The sequence below is a fragment of the Heterocephalus glaber genome, unplaced genomic scaffold (genome assembly GCF_053883595.1).
Source record: "Heterocephalus glaber isolate CG9 unplaced genomic scaffold, H.glaber_assembly_v1.0 deba00000347, whole genome shotgun sequence".
NCBI classification, from domain to species: domain Eukaryota; kingdom Metazoa; phylum Chordata; class Mammalia; order Rodentia; family Bathyergidae; genus Heterocephalus; species Heterocephalus glaber.
In genome coordinates this window covers 8,719,550-8,732,967 of record NW_028258143.1, presented here as the reverse complement: position 1 = coordinate 8,732,967, position 13,418 = coordinate 8,719,550, and the positions used below count along the sequence as shown (strand labels likewise).

General features: G+C 35.0%; 1 protein-coding gene across 6 annotated transcripts in view; it reads right to left on the bottom strand.

Annotated features, from left to right (window-relative positions):
- The window catches only part of LOC110343870 (uncharacterized), a 217,266-nt gene that overhangs the window by 36,615 nt on the left and 167,233 nt on the right, over positions 1-13,418 (bottom strand). For 4 of the 6 annotated variants that reach the window (XR_015445978.1, XR_015445982.1, XR_015445981.1 and 1 more), the window contains one exon: positions 7,484-7,642. The gene's annotated coding sequence lies outside the window, so the exon portion shown is untranslated. Of the gene's footprint in view, positions 1-7,483; positions 7,643-8,409; positions 8,470-10,413; positions 10,533-13,418 lie in introns of all 6 variants that reach the window. The other 2 variants (XR_015445980.1, XR_015445979.1) reach the window with 2 other exon arrangements.

Here is a 13,418-nt window from a genome sequence, read left to right as displayed (position 1 = left end):
AGAAAAAGAGAGAAATTTAGCAATCCATTAAAAATAGGCAAAGATGTGACAACTACCTTGTCAAAGATGACATACAGAAGGTAAATAAATATGTGACAAGTTGCTAAATATCATGTCATAGGGGGTTGTAAATTTTTAAAAGTCCAAAATACAGACAATAACAAATAGTAGTTAGGATGTAGAGCAGTAGGAACTTTAATTCATTTCTGAAGGAAATGCAAAATGATACAATCTCTTTGGAAAACTGGCAGTTTCTTATAAAACTAAACATTCTCTTACTGTACTTTCCAGCAATCATGTTCTTTGATCTTACCCAAATGAGTTGAAACCTTAAATTCATACAAAAACCTGCACATGAGTATGTGAAGCAGCTTTATTTGTAATTGCTAAAATGTGAAAATAACAAAGATGTCTTTCAATAAGTGAATGGCATTCAAATGATCAAGTCACAAAAAGACACGATAATACTATAAATATATCTTGTGGAGTGAAAGAAGCCAACCAAAAAAGGCACATACTGCATGACATCAACAAAATAACATTCTGGAAAAGGCAAAACTATGCAGGAAGTAAAAAGATCCGTGGTTGCCAGGAGTTGGAGGAAAGGGGAAAAAGGGTCAGATAAAGCACAAAGCATTTTTAGGGCAGTAAAACTATTCCGTCAAATGCTACAGTGGTGGATATGTGACATTATACTTTTGTCTAAATCTAGAGAATTTACAACACCAAGAATGAACCCTAATATGAACTAGGGACTGTGATTGACAATGTGTAGCAGTATTGACTCATTGATGGTAACAAATGTATCACATTCATGTGAGATGTTGTGAATGTTGGGGGATTGTGTGAAATGTGATAACTGTCTCAATTTTTTTGTGTGAATCTAATACTGCTCTGATAATAAAGCTTATTACTATTACTCAACCAATCAATCATATAAAAAGTGATGAGAGTCCGTATCAGGAGATTTGCAATTCCTTGTCTAAAATCAAATAGAGTTAAAGAGACAAAACTGGGAAGAAACCCAACTGTCAGGACCCTGAACCATACCAAACAGACTAGATACGGTGATTTCAAAGAAAGTCAACCAGTTAGCAGAGGTCATACTTGAGGGAAGGCCTGTGGCACTGCTGCCTGCTACCTGACTGACAGGGAAAGCCTTTGACCTTTAGGAAGAAAGGGAGAATGAGCAGCATTTAAGTAGCAATTGAAAATAGATATATAAAAATGATCAGATATTTATCTGGGCCAATTTGTAACATCCATTTAAAAATCCCTTTCTGAATATGTGAATGTAGGTAATTAGTAGTCAACATGCATCTAGTGTTTTAATAGTCATAATTACATGATTTTAATAAAGATTCTGTAATTTTCATTCTCATGGGCCTTGATATCTTACTGTTCTGTTCATCTGTTAGACTTAGCTAACCTAACAAGGGCCATTTGGAGGAACATAAACAGAATTCCAAATAGGTATTTTGTTTAAGATGGCATAAGTAATTTATTGAAGCTGGCTCTAATATATTTAAATTAAAATTTCTTTACTTTATCATTTATTCAAACTAGGAACACCTACCTTCTGAGATTTTGTATTACATCAGTTACTTTTCTGCCTGTGCTGCTGGCAGCTAACCTGAGGTTTGGGATGGCTAAATGGAAAAAAGATGATATTGGCTATTTGAATTATAATAAGCAAAAATATTTTAAAATCCATCTTCTGCTTCCCCTAATGACTAAGATAGATTCTAGTGCTGACAGTATAAGGGCCTGAGTTAAATCTATTCATTCTAGCATGTGAGTGTAGGAGACAGTTTTCAATGTATTTTCTACAATTCGCAGACACAAAGGCTGTCCCTTAACTGTCAACATCAAAATCTCAGAATGGTGTAGGAGACTGGCCTCATTCTGGCTGAGCAAATTTGAGGGGATGAAAGCTTCAGAGAACCAGGACAAGCTGAGAGATCTAATGGGAGTCTGAATAGGTGCCAGGAGAGGGAAAATTAAGCAGGGAGAGGAAGAGACGTAGAAATGAAATTTACATGAAAAACAGAATTAGTAGACAGCTTAGTATCAAGTTTCTTCCAAAAATATCTGTGCAATCACAAAAACCAGGGAAATCTCTCCAGATCATTAATAGAAAAGAACAAAATAAAAGGGCCAACACTGGCAGTAAGATATTACACAGCATCACCTGGGAATGATCCCAGCTCCAGTGACAGGAAGGCATGACATCACCTAGGAATCATAGCAGACAAGAAAAGAATAATGGCAGATCTTCCCACTGGAGTGGAGCAATTTCTGGGAATTAACCACGAGACCATTCACATGTAGTCAGTAGGTGGTGGAAAGTCTGTCAGAAAAGTGAAGCTCTTGGTCTGCTGTTCAACATTAAATATGACTTAGAAGAGGTTCCAGAGAAGCTTTCCTTAACAGCAAACTTTAGGGGATGCCCTTTGCAGGTCAAAGTTCATGTTTATACAAGGCAATAATCAGTTCAGTCACAGGAAAGGGGAAAGGTCACCAGTGGCTCACAAACAGGTACCTCTTGTTTTATTTAAAGTACTATGCTTTATTTATTCTGACTCAAGGGGAGTCAGAATTAAAAGCCCAACAATATGAAGGAAAATATTTGGACAATTAGCAAAAATTTCATAAAATCAGTTGATTAGATAATAATATTGTATCAAAGTTAGTTTTCCAACTTTGATAAGACTGGTTATATAAGAGAGTGTCCTTATAAGAAATAGGCACTTAAGTATTTTTGGAAAATGTAGCATCATATCTGCAACTTTCAAATGTCTCAGACAAAAAAGTATGTGAAGAAATGGAGTGAAAAAGATAAAACAGATAGAAAAAGATAAAACAAATGTGGCAAAATATTAAGAGTCAAGGCATCTGGGTAAAGGTTATACAGCAGTTATCTGCATAATTTTGTGATTTTCCTAAGTTTGAAATAATTTCAAAACAAAGTTTTATTCAAACAAGGCTTTGTCAATAATATAAAAACAGCTGTTCAAACTAGAAATATTCCTAAAGGTAGATTATTTTAAATAGTGAAACTCAAACCATATTGAAAGTGCAGCATGCTCACTGAAAAGCACAAGCTACCGCCCACTGAGCATCTTTAATGTTATGACAATCGTTTCTAAGGATTAAAACATTTTCCAGAAATCCCTTAAAAAAATTAAAATGTCTTGTTTGGTAAAATAGAAGCTTAGTTTCCACTCATTATCCCACTGAAAGAAAGCAGGAGCCTAAGGAACTTTTTCTATCTGGCTTTTGTCATGCTAACCCAACCAAAGGCCTTGGCTCTCTAGGTCATGAATATACGTTTGGGTTTCATTAGTTGTGTAAAAATCACATTAAATTCCTTGTGAAAGGACAGCGACATTTAATGTCAAAATAATATCTTTATATTGATATGTCATGTTTCTAGAATAAGGCTCTAAAATCTTATTTGTACTTTTTACCATCAACAGACAATAACACTAATGGCTTGGTATATTATCCACAATCTTTTCTATGGTAAGTGCTGTAAGGATTTGGTATTGAAGTCTCACTTAAGTGATTGTCATGAGAATTTATACAATAGTAAAACATGCTTAAATTTTAAAATATTGCATATATTTTCTAGGTACTTGTAGGAGGACTCTTTTATGTCTGCCTCAACACTCCAGCTTGAGGCTAAAAAATAAAAACTTATACATGTTTCGTAATTTCTACCCACTCCTGAGGGAAGATTGATGTCTCATGGGTGGAAATGGAAAAGCAGCTGAGCAGTTCAACTGCAGCCCTTTCTGTCTGTGTTTGGAATAACTTGGATTGGGACATTCTTCTCTGTTCTTGATCTCAGGGCAACCACACCAGGTCAAAAGAAAGACCTACTTCCTAGAAGCAGATTGAAGGTCATCTCTGTCTCCATTCGGGAACTCAGACATAGTGTAATATTATTCACTGAGTTTATCTTCACTGGAAAGACCATCTAAGTCAACACACAGACGATGTTACATTCTTTATCATTCTGATTTTTTTTGTCTATTTATATAAATTTGCTCAAATCTCAGTAGAAGAAGTCCAATAGCCAGGTTACCTGAAGGAATTTGAAGCCATAACAGTTTTACGGAGTGATAATTACAACCACGGCAGAGACAGAGACAGAGAGAGATGCTGCTGGCATCAAAATGAGTAGAAAAGTTCCTGTCTTTTCCCCTTCTCCCTTACTCTCATATGTCAGTGTCACTGGCTAAACCCAAGCAGAAGACAGCTGACACAAGAGCCATGGAAACAGGAACTGCAGGGCCTGCTCCTCCTACCTCCCACCTCATCCAGTGAAATTAAGTAAAGGATGTAAATCACTTCAGTGAGAATCCAGAAACCTAAAGTCATGTGTGATGAGCCATCTTAGAAATGGAGAGAGGCTCAGACATTAAGTGGTCTGACACATCCTTTCCAGAGAAGCCAAAGTCCAGCACAGGCAATATTTGAAAAACAGCAAGTATCTGTGTCAAGTGTTTATTTCAGTGCTTCATAACCAGAAAAGTAGAGTACACAAAAAAAGTATCATTCTCTTCCTCATTCTCTCAAACAATAACGAAAAAAACAATGAGTATTTATTTTTTTAACTTTCAAAAAAATTCAGATTATGTTTGTATCATCCTTCTATCTTTCATTCTCCTTATCTGGAAACCCTTTGTTACATCATGTCAAAATTCAAAATTCAAAATGGTGTGCTTCTACGGTGATATTCTTGATGGCTTTTCCTTCTTTTTTACTTTAAAATTGGGAGAGAAAAAAAATCACCCTAATAAATGAAAAACCACTGAATTCTAGGATTGAATAAATATGAATAGAGAAGATCTATTATTATTTCTTAATTATAACGTCATACAAGACAGAATATAAAACTGTCAGGAGACAAAATTTAAAGAAAACAGTTACTTTACGTGTCATTTTAAAATAAAATATTCTTTTAAGTATAGGCTTTAGGAGGAGAAATTGATCTGTAAGTTTTAGAAAGGAAAAATGACACTCTACCTGACCTCTTAGTCTATAAAAAGACTCCTTGGCACCATCAATAAAGATTTTGTCTAAAACAGTGGAGGCAGTAGGAGTGAGGTCTGAAACCAGGGAACAATTAATTCCATCCATGAGTGAAAATTTTATGAGTTCAGTAAATGAAGCATGTCTGGTTGAGGAAAAGGGAAATTTGGTGAAGTAAAGTCATAATATACTACTTATCCAGGACCTTCTGAAGAATGTAAAGGTCATCTGCCTCCCAGTTCCAAAGAAATACAACCCTCCAGAAACCTCCCTGGCCATTTACAATCTGCCTGGCTGAGTTTTCTCTTAATGCCTGAAGGACTGACCCAACTGCCAGCTCAGGTAGACAGACTCTCCTGAGGTCTTTTCTAAATACTTGATATCTGGCCTCCTTTGTCCTGCACAGAATGTGAGGAAAAGAATATGAATAAATGTGCTCAGGTTGCAGTAGTCAAATTTTGCCCCTGTCCTGGGAGGTGGTATTTGGGGCATGTAATTGAGGAGTGACTAATGGATTCCTCAGATGATAATGAGAATTCAGAAACCCAAAGTTCATTCAGAAATTAAAGGCTATGACAAATCTTTTTCAACAATCCTTTTCCTACCAACCTGAAAAATGTTCATGGGAATGTCTAATTCTCATGTTAGCTATTCCCTGGAAACATCTAAATAATTTCAGATGTGCTGAGGAACATGCACTCTGGAAGTTAACACACTCTTGACAATATTTGTCTGTTTCTTATATTGGTACAATCCACCGACTTATTCATTTATTCCTGTAGCATTGCTATTCCTTCCTCTCCACTTGTACCTTAATATAGGAATAAGTTTGTTTCACAAATGAACAAAACTAGCAAGTATTTTCTAGGCTCAAAAAGTTTTGTCCCATAGGACTTTATATCCTAAAGAATTGTTCTCTATAAGATATTTGGTGCTGGTCAATAAAAAGAAAATTATTTTGTCAACTGGGAAGTCATTTATAATCCAGTCACTTGTCTTATTTTGTTCATAAATTTTAAATTAAGATTGTCCAAAATGTTTTTAATTACTAATCAATAATTGATTGATAATCCTTTGTTCCAGTATTTAGTATGCTTTATAAAAGCATGTATATTTTATTCAGATATTAAAAATGAAATATGTAAAATACATGTAGAAAAAAAGAACCAACTGATGATATGACCTGAAGTTGTGCCAGAAATTAAGCAAATATTAATATATCCATGTACACTCACATAGGTATACACATACACACACACAAATATGCACTGATATCAAAACAATCACTTTTCAGTAGGTGGACTAGAAATCTACCTGTAAACTTTTAACAGACAATGTAAAATTGCAAATACTGTTAGTTGATTCATTAGAAAATGCACGAAATCCCTTAGACAAAACCAACTAATTCTGACATGAAATTTAAAGTAAAATCCTCTCCTGTAAAGAAACTAAATGTTATCAATAAAAAAAATTCATAATAGGTCAATTTAAAAGAAAATATGACAGTGTAATGGTAGAAGAGACAAGGAGGAAGAAAGGTGATGATAGCAATTAATAAATTGAATACACTATACATATCTAAAACAACAATAAAAATATCTTTAGTAAGAAAAGCTAGAAGGAAAATAGCAATAGCCAAAGTATATTGATATGCTGGACATTGTGGTGCACACCTGTCAGCCCAACACTAGAGAGGCTGAGGCAGCAGAATCAGGAGTTCAAGGCTTGCCTGGGCTACATAGCAAGTTCGAGGCCAACCTGAACTATACAGCAAGACCACATCTCAAAACAAACAAACAAACAACATATTTTGATGTATTGAGCACATGGTCTCTGTTCTAGTTATTTTATGTGCACTCATTTAATCTTCAGAGAAATCTTCTGGGATTAGCCTTACTGTTATCCTCACTTTACAGACAAGGAAAGTGAGTTGCAAAAACTCAGAAAAACTTGTTTAAACTCCTGTATTCTGGCTCCAGAACCCCTATAGCAGTCTTTATTTTATAGTAAGTTTTCTTGTTTGTTTGTTTTGTTTTGTTTTTGGTACCAAGCATCGAACTTGGGTACCTGTGCTTGCTCAGCAGGCGGTGAAACCACTGAGCTAAATCCCCAGCCCCATAGTAAGTATTAACATAATATTTGAAGTGAAAAACTATATGTCCATTCAGTAAATTCATTAGAAAATAATAATGTACACTATGTCATTTATCATCTGCAAATGTAGAAACAAAGAAAGGAAGAATGGGTGAGGAAGAAGGAAGGTAAGGAAAATACCTGAAGCAGAGGAAAATTATATGAGCTTGTCTACCCAGGAAAATCTTCCTGGTGAAGATAATCTTAGGCAGATATATATGTATATACATATTTACTTATCAACACAAGTAATAAATGCTCAATAAATATTTATTGGACAAAGGAATATATAACACAGATATTCACCTACCTACTATGGATCAATTTATAATTTTCAACTTTGCAATGGTACAAAAGTGATATGCATCCAGTAGAAACCGTAGTTGAATTTCAAATTGTGATGTTTTCCCAGACTTCATATGTAGTATGATCCTCTCTGGAGCTGCTGGGCAGTGGCAGCCAGCTGCATCTGCCGGTCAGGTGCAAGCAAAAGGTTACACACATGATCTCTACAGTGTATTGCATTGCTAAGCTATGGTGTTAGGTAGGCTAAGTCTATCAAGTGCATTTTCAACTTAAATTATTTTCAACTTAAATGAATTTATTGGGACATAACTCCATCATAAATTGAAGAACATCTGCATATACTTCTTGGAATCTACCTATCCCCTACATAAAATAGTTGGCCTTAATAAGAAAGGTTGGGTTTGAGTGATAAAGGCTTTTACTTTCCACTTTATAGTCCTGGTATTGTTTGTATGTTCTTACAGTATACATATATTGCTTCTTATTTTTTCACATCATCTACATTTCTCTAGAAAGCAGGATTACAAACATTGTTACGTATATTTAGTACATGCAAATATTGATAAGCGTTAAGAAACATATTTGTAATTATGTTTTCAATAATGCTAGGAATCTAAGAGAAAACACACACACCTTAAAATTTACATGAATTGACCCAGAGCACTACAATAAATAGGTTACTCAAAAGAATAATTTTTATTTGGTTTGTTTTATTGTTTTGTTGTTATTTTTGTTTCTGTCAAAAGGCTCATCTCATGAATCACTACTTCCCCAAATTAAACAGATAAAAGACAAGAGGTGAAGCTGTGTGTGGTGGCACACACCCATAATTCCAGCACTCAGGAGACTGATGCAGGAGTATCACCACAAGTCTGAGGCCAGCCTTGGCTATATGGTGAGTTCAAGGCCAGTGTAAGACCAGGGCCTTACCAAACGCTCTGAGGAGCTGACTGCAGTGAAGAACACCCGGGAAGGAACACACTGGACAAGCTGGAAAGTAAAACAGACCTTAGTCTGGCCAGACGGCACTCCCAAAGCAAAGTAGCTTAGAGAGGCGACTAGCCCAGAGTCCGAGGCTCTTTTTATAGGGGGTTGCAGGAGAAGTTAACAGGCGAAATTTACAGAAGAGGAACAAAGGTTGGTGGTCAGCTGACACGTACTGATGGTCAGCAGCTGTTTATAGATTGTTCTATAGATAGCGGTGTCCATAACATCAGTTTCAAACAAAGAGTTGAGTAATTTACTTTGGGACTTTATGGCTGATACAGATCTTATCTAGTGTCCCGGAACTAACAAGCATCTTTATTTATTTACTCACCTTCAATCACAGTTGGGGCTAGGGGAGTTTTATGATTACAGAGTTATGCAGTCCCACAGCCTGCCTGAACTACATATCGAGACTGTGTCTCAACACCCTCCCCAGAAAAAAGACTAGAGGTGAGGGCATCACCACAGGCAGATGATAAACACAATTACCTTGGGCAGGGGATTTGGCTCAGTGGTTTCACCACCTGCTGCACAAGCGGAAGGATCTGAGTTTGATCCCCAGCACCAAAAAAAAAAATTACCTGTAGTTTTTACTTTTAAATCTATGTGTCAACTTCCACTAAACATCTTTCATTTATCCTGTAGATCTCTGTTTTGCCAGCCATAATTTAACTAAGTGTAAAAACTAAAATCTTTTTAGAAATAATCTTACTGCTTCTCTTCTTTTTGCCTCTTACTAATTAATGTACCTGTGGGCAGGTGGTATAAAGGCTATTAAGTAATTTAATCGATTTTTTTTTGGTTTCATGATTAACTGATACAAAACTGAAGTGTTACTCTTCTTAAATGTAATCAAGTAAAGATTATGGTTTTGATTAGCCATTGAATAGGTCCAGAAACATAATCAGATACTTGCCTATTTTGTCAACCTCTGATTTAGAGTCTTTATTGCAACTGAATGGCCTTAATCTACTAACAAGTAAGATAACTGATTTAAGTAGACAAGGAAGAAAATGGTTTTTCTATGAAAAGTTTCCATCTCTCTTATGCAAAAAGAAGGCTAAATTCTTCTTAATAACCTACTAGAGACTGTAAGCAGTTGATATGCAAAGAAATATGGCTTTCAGTGTTCTGATGTAAGTTAGAATTTTTATTTTATCACCCTTTTCATAAATCAATCCAAAAAACATCTTGGACATTTACAACATAGTATAAGGCACCTGAGGAGGAAGAATCATGTTCTTTTTCTTTCAGATATAATCATCTCATTAGAAAAATAAGATGCAACTAAATAAGAAATAAAAAATTAAACTTTCTAAAATTGTGCTGTATAAAAAATAAATCTCCAATTTCTATCATTTCTAAGATTTTCATTTTTAACATTTCCTCTACCCTTTAACATTGGATTTCTTTAAGACTCATTTTCCATTCTTTTGTCTATATACTCTTTCAGTGATATCATTTTTCCCCATGGATATAAAACCATACAAATCCCGATGCTTCCAAAATATATGTATCTAGTACAGACCTCAGGCACGACCACCTGCTGTGTATGCTATACATCTGCTTAAATATCTCTAATATCCCTCAGATACTTAAAAGTTTTCTTTTTTAAAAAAATTTATTTTTATTAGTACACGTTTGCAGTACATAATATTATATTCCTCCTGGGGAGTTGACAAATGTATATAACACATCTTAACTTTTTTTAACCTTCTCCTATTATTCCTTCTCCCTCTCTAGATTTAAAGACCTTAAAATTTTAACTCTTGACTGTCTCTCATACTAAAATGCTCATTTCTAAACTTTCCTATTTCAACTGTTAAATCCAGAAATCTGACAATCATGTTTGAGACCATGACACTTCTCCTCAACTTATACATCTAATTCATCCCAAAGATCATTCAAATCAACTTCTGTGTCTCTCTTTTCATTCGTACTGCTTACCTACTCATCCAGAATTTACTCTTTTGTGCCTTCCTCCATTCCCCAATCCATTCTCCACATGTAATTAAATGATTATTTAAAATGAAAGATCTCGTTGTTTCTAAGACTTGTAAGTTTCCCTATATTTAAGATAAAATGAGTACGGATTGTATCATTTACCATCTTTGTGTCTCAAATAAGATATATTTTTAAAAACCTATTATATTTGAACAAAACCCCAACTGGATTACAAATAACATAAAGAATCAACAAATGGGGGACAGGGATTTAGCTCAGTGGCACTGTGCCTGCCTTGTAGGTGCAAAGTCCTGAGTTCGATCTCTGGTACCAAAAAACAGAATCAATAAATGGGATCATATCAAATTAAAAAGCTTCTACACAACAAAGGAAACAACCAACAGAGAAAAAAGACAACCTACAGAATGGGAAAAATTTTGCCATCTATTCTTCAGACAGAGGACTAACATCTAAAATATGTAAACAACTAAAAAGATTGCCAAAAGTAAAACACCCAATCAAAAATGGGCAATGGAAATGAATAGACATGTCTCAGAGAAGTATAAATTATAGGGAACAGGGAAAGGAAACATTACTAGAACATCTGCAGTAAGTCCTAGTCTCCTGGGAGCCATGACCGCACAAGGCTAATTAATTAATATATAGACAAAATGATAGAAAAAATGATAGAAAAAGCTGAGCTCTTGGGCCTGATCAATGTTGCTCTGGGCGGCAGACGAAAGCCCAGAAGCTTGCTGCACCTTTATTCAGTGCATCAGGAGAAACAAATGTAACAGATGACTGGGGACTAAAAGTTCAGTACATCAGGAGAGTAACAAATATAAAATATGTCTCAAAGGGCAGCAGCAGGAAAAATCCTAGAACTATGAGGAACTATCCAGATGAAGATTTTGTTTCTCCCCAGGATGTTTTCAGCTGGTTCAATCTTGCCCTTGGAGCATCACAGCATCACCAGACCATTGAGGTTTCAGCTGTGACCAGAGGCCAAAATGGAGTTGTCTCGACATGCTGTAGCTGGCCTATAGGCAGGAGAACTAGCCCTAATCATAACTTTAATTGTGAAATGATTTTTCCCCAAAATTATGTAGGATTGCTCCCGAAAATAAATGATCAATAAATACCTGAAAAAATGTTCAACATCTTTGGCCATTAGAGAAATGCAAATAAAAACAACACTGCGATCACATCTTACTCCAGAAAGTATGGCTATTATCAAGAAATCAAACAACAAATGCTGGCTAGGCTGCAAGGAAAGAAGGAACTCTTCTACGGTGTTGCTGGGAATGTAAACTAGTTCAACCATTATGGAAATCAGAAAAGATTTTCCTCAAAAAACTAAAATTAGAAATTCTATTCAACCCAGCTATTCCTCTTATCTTCCCTAAAGAATTAAAAATATTATATTACAGTAATACATGCACAGCTGTGTTTATAGTTGCACAATTCATAGTAGCTAAATCTTGGAAGTAGCCTATATGTCCACCGACAGAAAAATCAATCAAGAAAATGTTGCATTTATACACTTGGAGTACTAATCTGCCACAAAAATGGATACATTTGAGTCATTTGTAGGAAAATGGATGTACCTTGAGAACATAATGTTAAGTGAATAAATCAGACACACAGTTTAAATATTGCATGGTTTCTCTTATATGAGAAATCCAAAATATAAGTAAAGAACAAAATAGATAATGAGAAATAGGGTGAGAGATCTGTTGTAAATGGGAAGGAGACCAAGAGAAGGAGGGAAGGATTCAGGGGAGGGTGGGTAAAAAAGATGTGTTATGTACATGTACCAACTCCCCATGAGGAATGTAATCCTTATATACTGCAAATGTGTACTACTAATAAAAAATTTAAAAAATAATTAGTTGTATTTTATATGTATGACTTTTATTTTTGACTTGGTTTTATTGGGTTTTTAGTTTACTTATTCATTTCCTAAGAACTCTAATCTCCATGTGCCAGGGACCATGCACATCTCTTTATACACATAATCTCATTTAATACTCATAGTAACCACACTTTATTTCTTATGCCATTATACAGATGAATAAAATATGACTTAGATAAAATGAATGAGTTTTTTAAGGACACACATGTGATATAATGAAAAACTAGGTTAAAATCAAGACTTGTTAGAAGCTGAAGGCTATATAGGTATCTATCATGTTGTATCACTCCTATATACCCACAATCTGAAACCAGAGTTGTACCAGTTTTACTGTACTAAGGAAATTCCTCTTCAAAATTACTAACAAGCTAAAATCAGCATGAAAGGAAGTCTCAAAAATGTCAAATGTCAAACATTTTTTAAATTGCATGATTGTGTAGGAGGTGGGGTAAGAAACTGGTTTTCTACTTTTATAGGGAAAGCATGTAGCGTATCTTTATAGAAACCTCAATTTCTAAGAGCTTTCAGGAAAGACAGACTCAAATCCCAGCTCCTTCACCTCTGATTCCTATGTAAATAGTTTTAAAATTTAAATGAGGTAACGTGTGAAGCATGTAGTATGGTCTTAAACTCAAATGTTACTTATTTTATTAATTACTCTTTATAAAACTACAAAATCATATATTAGAAAGAAAGAGGCACCACAGAATGTATTCTCTGATGTTAGAAGCTCCTTACAGTCAAGTAACATGAATATGAAATGGCTGCAGTCAAGCAAAATGGAATCTCAAAGGTTTAGAGTTTAGAAGGTACAATTCCCTGTATTTGGTGACTTTCTCCAGAATCTATGAATCCATAGAGAACTTTACATATGAGTTTAGTTCATGGCTCCTTTAATCCTTGATTTTATCAGTTGTAATTATAAAAATCCTTTCTATTGTATTTGTATATTCTGTTCTCTTCTATATTATCCTTTGATTCACACTTTGATCTTTCCGATTCTCCTTAGGTTCTATAGTTTTGTACCTATGTGCTTAGTTCTCTGCTTGAAGCCAGCTCTCCCAGGACTGCCTGGCTTGACCAAGACATATCA